This window comes from Spinacia oleracea, chromosome 4 (assembly GCF_020520425.1).
Source record: "Spinacia oleracea cultivar Varoflay chromosome 4, BTI_SOV_V1, whole genome shotgun sequence".
Lineage (NCBI taxonomy): Eukaryota > Viridiplantae > Streptophyta > Magnoliopsida > Caryophyllales > Amaranthaceae > Spinacia > Spinacia oleracea.
The window spans coordinates 120,325,572-120,337,133 of NC_079490.1; positions in this window are offsets into that span (position 1 = coordinate 120,325,572).

The following is an 11,562-nucleotide window of genomic DNA, read 5'->3' on the forward strand; positions in this document are numbered from 1 at the left end:
GCCTGAGTGACCCCTTCGCCTGCGGCTTCGGGCTTCGCCTCATCCAGGACATACTCATTTCCTTCCTGCATAAGAACTATTTACAAGTTCCTTTGCCAGTCAAGGAAGTTTTTCCCGTTCAACTTCTCCTTTTCGAGAATTGATCGAATGTTGAATGAATTGTTGTTTGCCATAGATAAAACTACAATTGAAAAAGAATAAACAAATAAATAATCATTCACAGTTTCTCTTAATAAACTTAAATTCTAGCATGCATGCATAATTTAATGTTCATTAAGCATTTTATTCAAGTTATGTGTTCCGGCAGGTGTGAATAAAATGATTCCAAGATCCTAAAACCCATTGAAGAATTAAGCACATTATGTATTTAGACTCAATTCTAAAATCTTTTAGGTAAGCAAAAACCTTTTGCTAATAGTCTAGAAACTACTCTTGGTTGATAGGTACGTCTAAGAACTTATTAGGTAAACCTATCGATTTTGCCACGACATAAAAGGACTCCTTACTTATATCGTTGAGTTTCATCAAAACTAACATGTAGTCACAATTATTTGTGTACCTTACCCCTTTAGGATCAATAAGTAACACCTCGCTGAGCGTAAAACTATTACTAGATTGATGTAAAGGTTATCCAAGTAAGTGTTATTTTGGCATGACACCTTTTAACTCAATTTTTAAATTTGGAACTTAAGGCTCTTACTATGTTGGTTAGATTTTAGGTGAACTAAAATCCTTAATCATGCAACATAATCAAGCCATAATCTCATGCATATTTAAGACATATTTAAAAGCAATAACTTAAAGCATGCATAAGATAAATGTGATCTAGTATGGCCCGACTTCATCTTGAAGCTTCAACTTCAAAGTCCGTCTTGAAAATGGTTGGAAACTTCGTCTTGAATTTCACCGTGGGATGCGCCATTTTCTTCAAACAGGATCAGCTATAATTAAACTAATTACAACTATTTGATGGTACGCAGACCATATTTGAATTGAAAAAACTAACTTTGGTGCATTAGACCAATTACATTCAAATTAATGGTACGCAGACCATATTTTCTATCCTATTTGGGCCATACTAGTCACTTCATAACCTGCAAAACAGTACATATACAATATATACCATTCACCCATTCATTATCATGAACGGCCCACATAGCTGGTTAGTAAAACACGTTGTATGCATCAAATAAATATTTGCAGCAATTAATCAAGGTCACCAATAATCTACCAATTATTCAGTCCTTATTAATTATAATCAAGTTGTTTAACCTTAAAGGATTTGTAGACCTAATCAAGAGTTTATGATTAAAAATGCTCCCACTTAAACCAATAACTTTATATGCTTTACTAATTTTAAACATAAAAATGTATTTCTAGTCTACCGGAAACATACAAGTTTAATTAAAATTTAAAGCTCATATAAAATTATAATCGAATCCATTTATTTAATTTATTTTTCAGTTGAATTAAATGAATTTAAATTAATTCAAGGTTTAATTTTAGTAAAATAATTAGTATAAATTAAAATTTATTAAAATTATAATATTCAAAATTAAAATCCAAGAAAACAATTTAAATTATTAATTTTAAAATTAATTAAAATTATTTCCGAACTGGAAATTTCAAATTAAAAATCAAAACGACTCAATGGTAACATGACGAGCACTTAGGCTTGCGCCCAAGCCCCATCGTGTGCACGACCGATCGCACACCCATGGCACATCGCAGTAGAAGCCACGCGCAAATGTAGCAAGCCAAGCCACGCTTGCGCGCAGCCTGCTCGCCCGCATGCATCGCAGGAGCTACCGAAGGAGTGTTCGCTCGCTTGTCGCAAGCAAGCCCTCGTGGCGAGGAAGCGCTCGTTGGTGCGCAGAGCAGCGATCGCTGGGCGACCCGGCTCTCGCCCTCGCGCGCGCGCCTCGTCATGTGCCACGCCCATCGCCCTTCGCCCATAGCGCATAGCACACACGCCCAGGCTCCCTTGCCTCGTGCGCGCGCCATGCCTTGGTTGCTCGCTGCATTCGTACCGCACGGGCGACGAGCTCCCTTGCTCGTCGTCACGTGCCTGCACTATACAACACCCCTTAAGGGTAACACGTAGCTTTCATTGCTTTGTGCGTGCAACATTTATGGGCTTTTTTCAAAAATTTAAAATTTTTAATTCAAAATTAATGACATATTAATAAAACATATTAATCTCATAATTTTAGGGCGAAAAATTGAAAATTTATTAATCAATTAATTTCCGATTAACATGGATTCAAATCTAGGTCATAAAAATTTAAAATTTAACATAAATTAACAATTTTTATGGTGGATTTTAATCATGGATACCTAATTAAATTATTAATTAATTATGAAAAACAAATCAATTCTAAATTATTCGAATTTCAACAAATTAATCATAATTACAAATTAGGTTGTATAATTAACAAGTCTAGGCATTCAAATTTGTTAAACATATACTGCAGGTCAATAAAAAAATCAAGATTTATCAACAAGAATCGCAAATATTCAATTTAACATCTTAAATTTACAAACTTTTGCGTTCGAAAAACTAAAACCTCCGAAAGGTCATAGTTAGGCTTCGAATTTGGAAATTCTGGGTTCGGCCGAAAAATACTCTTTTTGTCAAAATTTTAGAATGCCTTTTACATGCGGAATTGACACAAAAATCACTCGATTTGGTTGAGTAACGAAGAAACTGCCGAAAAACTGCGTACATATAATTAAATAAACGCAATTTGCAATTAATTAACAATTACGAAAATTAATCACCCCTTTTAATTCTTTGCAAATTTGTAAAATTTAACCATGTCATGCAATTTAGATTATGAAAAAAATAAGAGGCTCGTGATACCACTGTTAGGTTATTATACATATGACAAAACATAAATCATGCGGAAAACCTTAATGCCAGGAAATATATTATTCACACATAATCATTTAGCATAATTCAGATGCATACAATTTGTAGCGTGCCCTCCCTAGCTCCCCCGAACCGAACAAGAACAAGTCTTTAGGACTCCAAGTGTCGTCCCTCAGTAGATAGTCCACAGCACGTCCGGATCCGCCTTAAGCTTGACCAACTAGAATCGCCCTTAAGGTTCCTAGGATTTTCAGCTAAATAGGTTGCAAGTGTTTGGCTAATTTTTGCTTAAAAATCTTACCTTTGAATACTTTAATGTTGTGTATAAATTTGTGACCCTAGGCCCCTATTTATAGAGTTATGAAAAAGGACTTATAATCCTATTAGAATACTAGTTTAGTTTAATTAGAATCATGCTAGGACTCTATTAAATAAGCTTTTCTATTAGGATTAGGATTTATTCATATGACAAATTCTAATAGCTTTAGGATTCGTTTTGCACACAACCGTACACGAGCATGAGCACGAGCACAACCCGCGCAAGCCTCGCGGCCCACGCGAGCTGCACTTGCTCGCAGCCCACTGTCGCAACCCATGACTGCTCCGCGCGCGGCACAGGCCTTGGCTGGGCCTGGCATTGCGTGGGCGTGGTCGAGGCTTGGCGTGTGGTTTGTTGCGCTTGGCTTGCTGGGCGACGGCCTGGCTTCGTGCTGGGCCTTCGTCTAGCGAGCCTCGTCCGATGCTAATTTGTACGATACGCTTTCGATTATATTCCCGATTCCGGAATTTATTTTCGATACGAACAATATTTAATATTTCCGATTCCGGAATTAATTTCCGTTTCGAACAAATATTTAATATTTCCGTTTCTGGAATTATTTTCCGATTTCGATAATATTTCCGATTCTGACAATATTTCCGTTGAAATATTTCCGATTCCGGCAATATTTCCATTTCCAATAATATTTTCCGATACGTACCATGTTTCCGTTTCCGGCAACATCTACGACTTGGATAATATTTATATTTCCGATATGATCCATATTTCCGTTTCCGGCAATATCATCGTTTCCGGAGTATTCATTTCTTGCTTTTGACGATCTCAGCTCCCACTGAAACCAAGATCCGTCGATTCCGAATATCCATAGATGGAGTATTTAATGCCATTAAATACTTGATCCGTTTACGTACTATTTGTGTGACCCTACGGGTTCAGTAAAGAGTAAGCTGTGGATTAATGTCATTAATTCCACTTCAACTAAATCGGCCTCTAGCTAGGCATTCAGCTGACTTGATCTCACTGAATTATTAACTTGTTAATTAATACTGAACCGCATTTATTAGACTTATCATTAAATGCATACTTGGACCAAGGGCATTATTTCCTTCACTCCCGAACCGAACAAAAACAAGTCTTTAGAGTCCCAAACGTTGCTCCTCCGTAGAAAGTCCACAACACGTTTGGATCCGCCTTAGGTTTAACCAACTAGGATTTTACTTAAGGTTTTATGTATTCAGGCAAGGTTGTATTATGTTCTCCCTTGAACACAATGGGAATAAAGAATATTATTTTCAATGTAATTGATGTGTATAATTATGAGGGCCTAGCCTCATATTTATAGGGTAGGAAATAAGAAATTTGAGTCTTACTAGGAATAGAATTACCAACCCTACTAGAATTGAAATTCTTATTCAATTAGAATTGCAACATTAATTAAACTCTTAATTAAATCAATTCTAGTAGGACTAGGAATATTTAATTCAAGGTTACATGGGATTTAAGCAATCTGACCTTTCTTGGAGCCCAAGACGAAACAACCCAACGCAGCCACAACGGGCCACATTGGTGCGCGTGCATGCCTAGGCCCAACCACAACTGGCCGAAGGCCTAGTGCGCCGTGGCCTTGCTTTGGCGGGCCTGCAATGCTTTGTTCGTTGGCCTTGCGTGGCCCATGGTTGCTGCCTTGCTCACTTGCTTGGCGCGGCTCATGGCTGCTGCCTTGCTCGCTTCCTCGGCGCGACTCATGGTTGCTGCCTTGCTCGCTTGCTTGGCGCGGCCCATGGAGCTGTTGCCTTGCTTGCTGGCTTGGCGCGTCCCATTGGCGCTGCAGCCTTGCCTTGGAGGGCTTGCTTGCTTGGCGGGTTGCATCGCTGCTGCTTCCTTGCTTGCTTGGCCCGACCCACTATTCTTCCAGGCGCATTCGCTGGGCGCTGGCGCTGGGCTTCATGCTCTGCGCTATGCGCTCGACCTTTTTCTTGTCGAGCGATGGGCCGGCTCGCTTGTCGGCTTATCGTTCGTCGAGCTTCCGATTGTTTTCCGATTCCGGAATCCATGTCCGTTTCGAACAAATATTTACGCTTCCGTTAATATTTCCGATTCCGGAAATAATTTCCTTTTCCGACAATATTTCCGATTCCGGTAATATTTCCGTTTCCGGCAATATTTCCGATTCCGGCAATATTTCTATTTCCGATAATATTTTCCGACACGAACCATGTTTCCGTTTCCGGTAACATCTACGACTTGGATAATATTATATTTCCGTCATGAACCATATTTCCGTTTCCGGGAATATCATCATTTCCGGAGTATTCTTTATTTTGCCTTTTGACGATTTCAGCTCCAACTGGAACCGAGATCCGTCGTTTCCGAATGTTCGTAAATGGAGTACGTAATGAATAATATATTCCCTTAAATAGTTGACCCGTTCACGTACTATTTGTGTGACCCTACGGGTTCAGTCAAGAGTAAGTAGTGGATTAATATTATTAATTCCACTTGAACTGCAGCGCCTCTAGCTAGGCATTCAGTTCACTTGATCTCACTGAATTATTAACTTGTTTAACTTATACTAAATCACATTTATTAGACTTAACATTAAATGCATACTTGGACCAAGGGTATTATTTCCTTCAGTCTCCCACTTGTCCTTAGGGACAAGTGTGCATTTCCTAATTCCTTTGTCGCTTGATGCCTGCTCATGAACATAAGGTAAGAGTAGTCATCCTTATTATGTCTAGAGGTATTTCTCGGTTTCAAAGTTCAACTGATCAAATAAACAGATAATCATTGCCTATGATTCATCTTAGCACGACCATGCATTTTTCAGTTTCTAGCTCTCCGAGTGGCCTTGTACAACTTTCGGCATCTCATCCTAGGACAATCCGAATCTTTTGATCTTGAGGTTAGACTTCGTTTGATAGGTGATTACCTGAGCGTTGTTGTTGCAGTCTCCTTTTACTGTGCGACGCTTGACAATATCAAAGTAACCAGTTCTCAAACAAGTAATCTCAAATCACTCACGTATTGAGGATTAGTGTCTAATAATGTAATGAAATTTACTCATGAAAAATTTTCATCTCTTAAAGTAAAGTTTCATAGTTCTGTCCGATACTAATCTTCTCAAGTAAGTATCTATGCAAATGATTGCGATATTGCCATGTCCACATAGTCATCTTGCATTCTTGTCGTCTAGTGTTTTCTATGCGTCCACCTTTATAGAAAACTTCCGACCAGGGACCATTTTCAACTTTTGACAATCAAGTTCACTTGATAGACATTTCTTTGTCACAAGACTGGTCCTGACAGTCTATCTTGAATATATTGTCAAATTGAAAGGACTCATCATTTAATAAACCACAAAATTAAATGGAAAAATGAATTTCTATTCATTTATATGAATGATTAACCTAAACGTTTTACAAAGTATTAAACTCTAAAACTTTAAAACATTTATTAAGGACATCAAAGCCATTCTCCAATATGCTTGATTCCCAGAGTTGCAGCGTGCGAGTTGTGCTTCGCTTGCAGTTCTCCAATATGTCAATGGATCTGAGATGTTGTCGTCAGTTCCAATCTTGCTTATCTCGACTTCTTTTCTTTCCACGAACTCTCGTAGAAGGTGAAATCTACGAAGTACATGCTTGAACGTCCTTAGACAAATAGCTATGAACTTCACCAAGTTCACCTATGAACTTCCTTAGACAAATAGCTTCCTTTGCTGCTTCATGTGCAGCAATGTACTTCCCTTCAGTTGCGGAATCAGCAATGGTGCTCTATTTAGCACTTTTCCAGCTTACTGCACCTCCGTTGAGGTAGAAGACAAACCCAGACTGTGATCTGAAATCATCTTTGTCGGTTTGGAAACTTTCATCCGTGTAGCCTTTAACAATTAATTCATCATCTCCACCATAGACCAGGAAATCATCTTTGTGCCTTTTCAGGTACTTCAAAATATTCTTGGCAGTAGTCCAATGTGCCTCTCCTGGGTCTGACTGGTATCTGCTCGTAACACTGAGTGCGTAAGCAACATCCGGGCGTGTACATATCATAGCATACATTATTGAACCAATCAATTGTGCATACGGAATCCCACTCATTCGTCTACACTCATCCAGTGTTTTTGGGCACCGAGTCTTGCTTAGAGTCATTCCATTAGACATGGGTAGGTAGCCTCGCTTGGAGTCATCCATATTAAACCTTTCAAGCACCTTATTGATATAAGTGCTTTGACTAAGTCCAATCATCCTTTTAGATCTATCTCTGTAGATCTGGATGCCCAATATGTACTGTGCTTCTCCTAGATCCTTCATCGAAAAACATTTCCCAAGACAAATCTTGACAGAGTTCAACATAGGAATGTCATTTCCGATAAGTAATATGTCGTCGACATATAATACTAGAAAAGCAATTTTTCTCCCACTGACTTTCTTGTATACACAAGATTCGTCTGCGTTCTTGACGAAGCCAAAGTCATTGACTGCTTTATCAAAACGTATATTCCAGCTCCTTGGTGCTTGCTTCAATCCATAAATTGATTTCTTAAGCTTGCATACCTTTTTAGCATTCTTTAGATCCTCAAAACCCTCAGGTTGTGTCATAAACACAGTTTTTGTTAAAACGTCGTTTAAGAAAGCGGTTTTGACATCCATCTGCCGTATTTCGTAATCGTAATATGCAGCGATTGCTAACATTATCCGAATAGACTTTAGCATTGCAACTAGTGAAAAGGTTTCATCATAATCCACACCGTGGGATTGCCCATATCCTTTTGCAACCAATCTAGCTTTGAAAACTTCTAGTTTCCCATCCTTGTCCTTTTTCAGTTTGAAAACCCATCTGCTTCCTATGGCTTGGTAACCATCTGGCAAATCGACCAAATCCAAAATTGGTTTTCAAACATGGAGTCTAATTCAGATTGCATGGCTTCTTGCCATTTCTTGGAGCTAGGACTCGTCATAGCTTGTTTGTAAGTCGCAGGTTCATCACTTTCCAGCAATAGAATTTCATGGCTCTCATTCGTCAAAATACCTATGTATCTTTCTGGTTGAGACCTATATCTCTGCGATCTACGCGGGTTACATTTCTAGTTGGTTCTTGATTCTCACCAGATACTTCTAAAGATCTCTGAGTTTCAACCTGAATGTCATATTGAGCATTCTCTAGAGTTTGTTGTTCGACTCGAATTTCTTCGAGGTCTACTTTTCTCCCACTTGTCATTTTGGAAATGTGATCTCTTTCCAAAAAGATACCATCTCGAGCAACAAACATCTTATTTTCAGATGTATTGTAGAAGTAATACCCCTTTGTTTCATTTGGGTAGCCCCCAAGGATACATTTGTCAGATTTCGGTTGAAGTTTATCTAAAATTAATCGTTTGACGTATACTTCACAACCCCAAATCTTAAGAAAAGACACATTTGGAGGCTTTCCAAACCATAACTCATATGTAGTCTTTTCGACAGTTTTAGACGGAGCTCTATTTAGTGTGAGTGCAGCTGTGTTTAGTGCATGTCCCTAAAATTCTATTGCAAGTTCGACCTGACCCATCATTGATCGAACCATGTCTAGCAAGGTTCTGTTCCTCCGTTCTGACACACCGTTCCATTGAGGTGTTCCGGGAGGAGTCAATTCTGACAAGATTCCACAATCTTTCAGATGGTCATCAAATTCATATCTCAGATATTCACCGCCTCTATCAGACCGTAGTGCTTTAATCTTCTTGCCTAGTTGATTCTCTACTTTACTCTGAAATTCCTTGAATTTGTCAAAGGATTCAGACTTATGCTTCATTAGGTAGACATAACTGTAGACACCTAAATCGTGTCTCCCCTAATGGGATGGTGACGATACTATTATCCTTGTTAGGTGGTTGGTACAACTCCGTGCGGAAGTCCTAATTGCTAAAATATATTCCAAAGTCCAAATTCCAAAGTCCAATTCCCGAGGCCGTTCCCATTCCGGAACTCGGTAAAAAATTGAATTTCCCAAAATCAATTTCAAAATCCAAAAACAATCTCACCCTAAACCGAGTTCAAAACCCAAAAACGGCTTTTTTTTACTCGCAAAATCAAAGCCTTAATCATTAAGAATTCACTACGTGCCAACAGTCGTACGATTCGTACAAAGGTACATTCACAAAAGACAAATGCAAGGACGGTGTCAACGTCCTTGCTTTGGCGTTTCCTGGGCCACGTCACCTACGCCAGGCGCAGGGCCCTGCTCTGATGTAATACCTCGTATTTTTCTGTATTTATAAATATATTTTATTATATTTATAAAGTATTTTTATGATTTTTATAATTTAAATCGCATTTAAATATTATTTGAATGTATTTTTAATTAATTAGAATGTTTATTATTTTAATTAATTACTAAACGAATTTATTATTTCATTGGGAATTTAATTGGGTTTCAAAAGTAAAACTATTTTAAATTAATCTAGCCCAATCCAATTCCAAGTTCAAGTCCAAACAAACTAAGCAAGCCCATCTTATGTTTAATGAAGCCCGAAAGGGAATCCTAAACCCTAGCCCATCTTTGAGTTTCCTAAGCCTATAAATATAAGTTCTCACCCTCAAAATCCCTCACTATTATTCATTAAACCTAAAAGTAAAACCCTAACCCTAAATTCCTCTTTCTTTCGTCGAACTTATGTTTGGCCGTTTTTCTCCTACTTCCGTTAGTTTTCTGAAAAAGGTATCTTCTTCAAAGTTGTATTTCTCAAAGATTTCTTAAACTTTTCCTCAAGAATCAATCGATTCCGAGTTATAGATTAGATGTTATGAACGTTCTAAAATCCTGCTGCAGTAATTTCTCTCTTCTCCTCCGTCCGCCCTTGTCTTCGGCCGCAAGCAAGCCACGAGCTTGGCTCGCCCCTGCCTTTGACGAGTGCTGCCTTGTGCCGCTGCCCACACGCAACACAATTGTGTTGTGTGTGTTTTGTTGTTGTTGATCGTTCATACTCCATATACTTTTAACCTTTTCCAAATTCCGTTTTTAAATTATTAAATTATTATTATTGTTTTAAATTATTTAAATTGTTGGGAACGGTTATGAACACCGTATTATGATGTTTTTCGTATTTGAATTCATGAGGTTGATTTTAATTAGAAGAGTTATTATTTTCAGATTTAATATAATAATAAAGTGTCAATTATTATTACCAAAACATAGTTTTTATGATTTTTATTACTAGGGGTTTAATCCCAACTGTATAGGCAATTGATTTACATAATTTAATGATGATTTAAATTATGGGAATCAATCTTGTTTATAGGAGTTGATTTCTAGATTTGAGTCGTGATTCGCATAGTGGCCCCGTACTTAGGTATTCCAGGTACGTACAAGACTAGGGTGACCACCCATCCCTTAAGGACTTTGTGAAGTGTATTGAATGTGAATCATGTGAACTTATATGTTGTTGTGAATTCATGTTTGTGAAGGAAATAATGCCCTTGATCCAAGTATGCATTTAATGTTAATTCTAATAAATGCGGTTCAGTATTAATTATACAAGTTAATAATTCAGTGAGATCAAGTGAATTGTATGCCTAGCTAGAGGCCGCTTCAGTTCAAGTGGATTAATGATATTAATCCACAGCTTACTCTTGACTGAACCCGTAGGGTCACACAAAAAGTACGTAAACGGATCAAGTATTTAATGGCATTAAGTACTCCATCTATGAATATTCGGAATCGACGCATCTCGGTTTCAGTGGGAGCTGAGATCGTCAAAAGCAAGAAATGAATACTCCGGAAACGATGATGTTGCCGAAAACGGAAATATGGATCGTATCGGAAATATAAATATTATCCAAGTCGTAGATGTTGCCGGAAACGGAAACATGGTACGTATCGGAAAATATTATTGGAAATGGAAATATTGTCGGAATCGGAAATATTGCCTGAAACGGAAATATTGTCAGAATTGGAAATATTATCGAAATCGGAAAATAATTCCGGAAACGGAAATATTAAATATTTTTTCGAAACGGAAATTAATTCCGGAATCGGAAATATTAAATATTGTTCGTATCGGAAATGAATTCCAGAAACGGGAATTTAATCGGAAGCGTATCATACGAATTAGCATCGTACGAGGCTCGCTAGACGAAGGCCCAGCACGAAGCCAGGCCGTCGCCCAGCAAGCCACACGCAACAAACCACACGCCAAGCCTCGACTAGGCCCAGCGCAAGGCCAGGCCCAACCAAGGCCTTGGGCGCGCGCGCGGATCACAGGCAGCGAGCTGGGCCGAGGCGATGTGCGCTCAACGTGGGCCGCAAGGCTTGCGCGCGGGTGTACGGTGCTCGTGCGATGCTTGTGTGCGTGCTATACGAATCCTAAAGCTATCGGGATTCGACATATGATTAAATTCTAATCCTAATAGATAAAGTTTATTTAATAGAG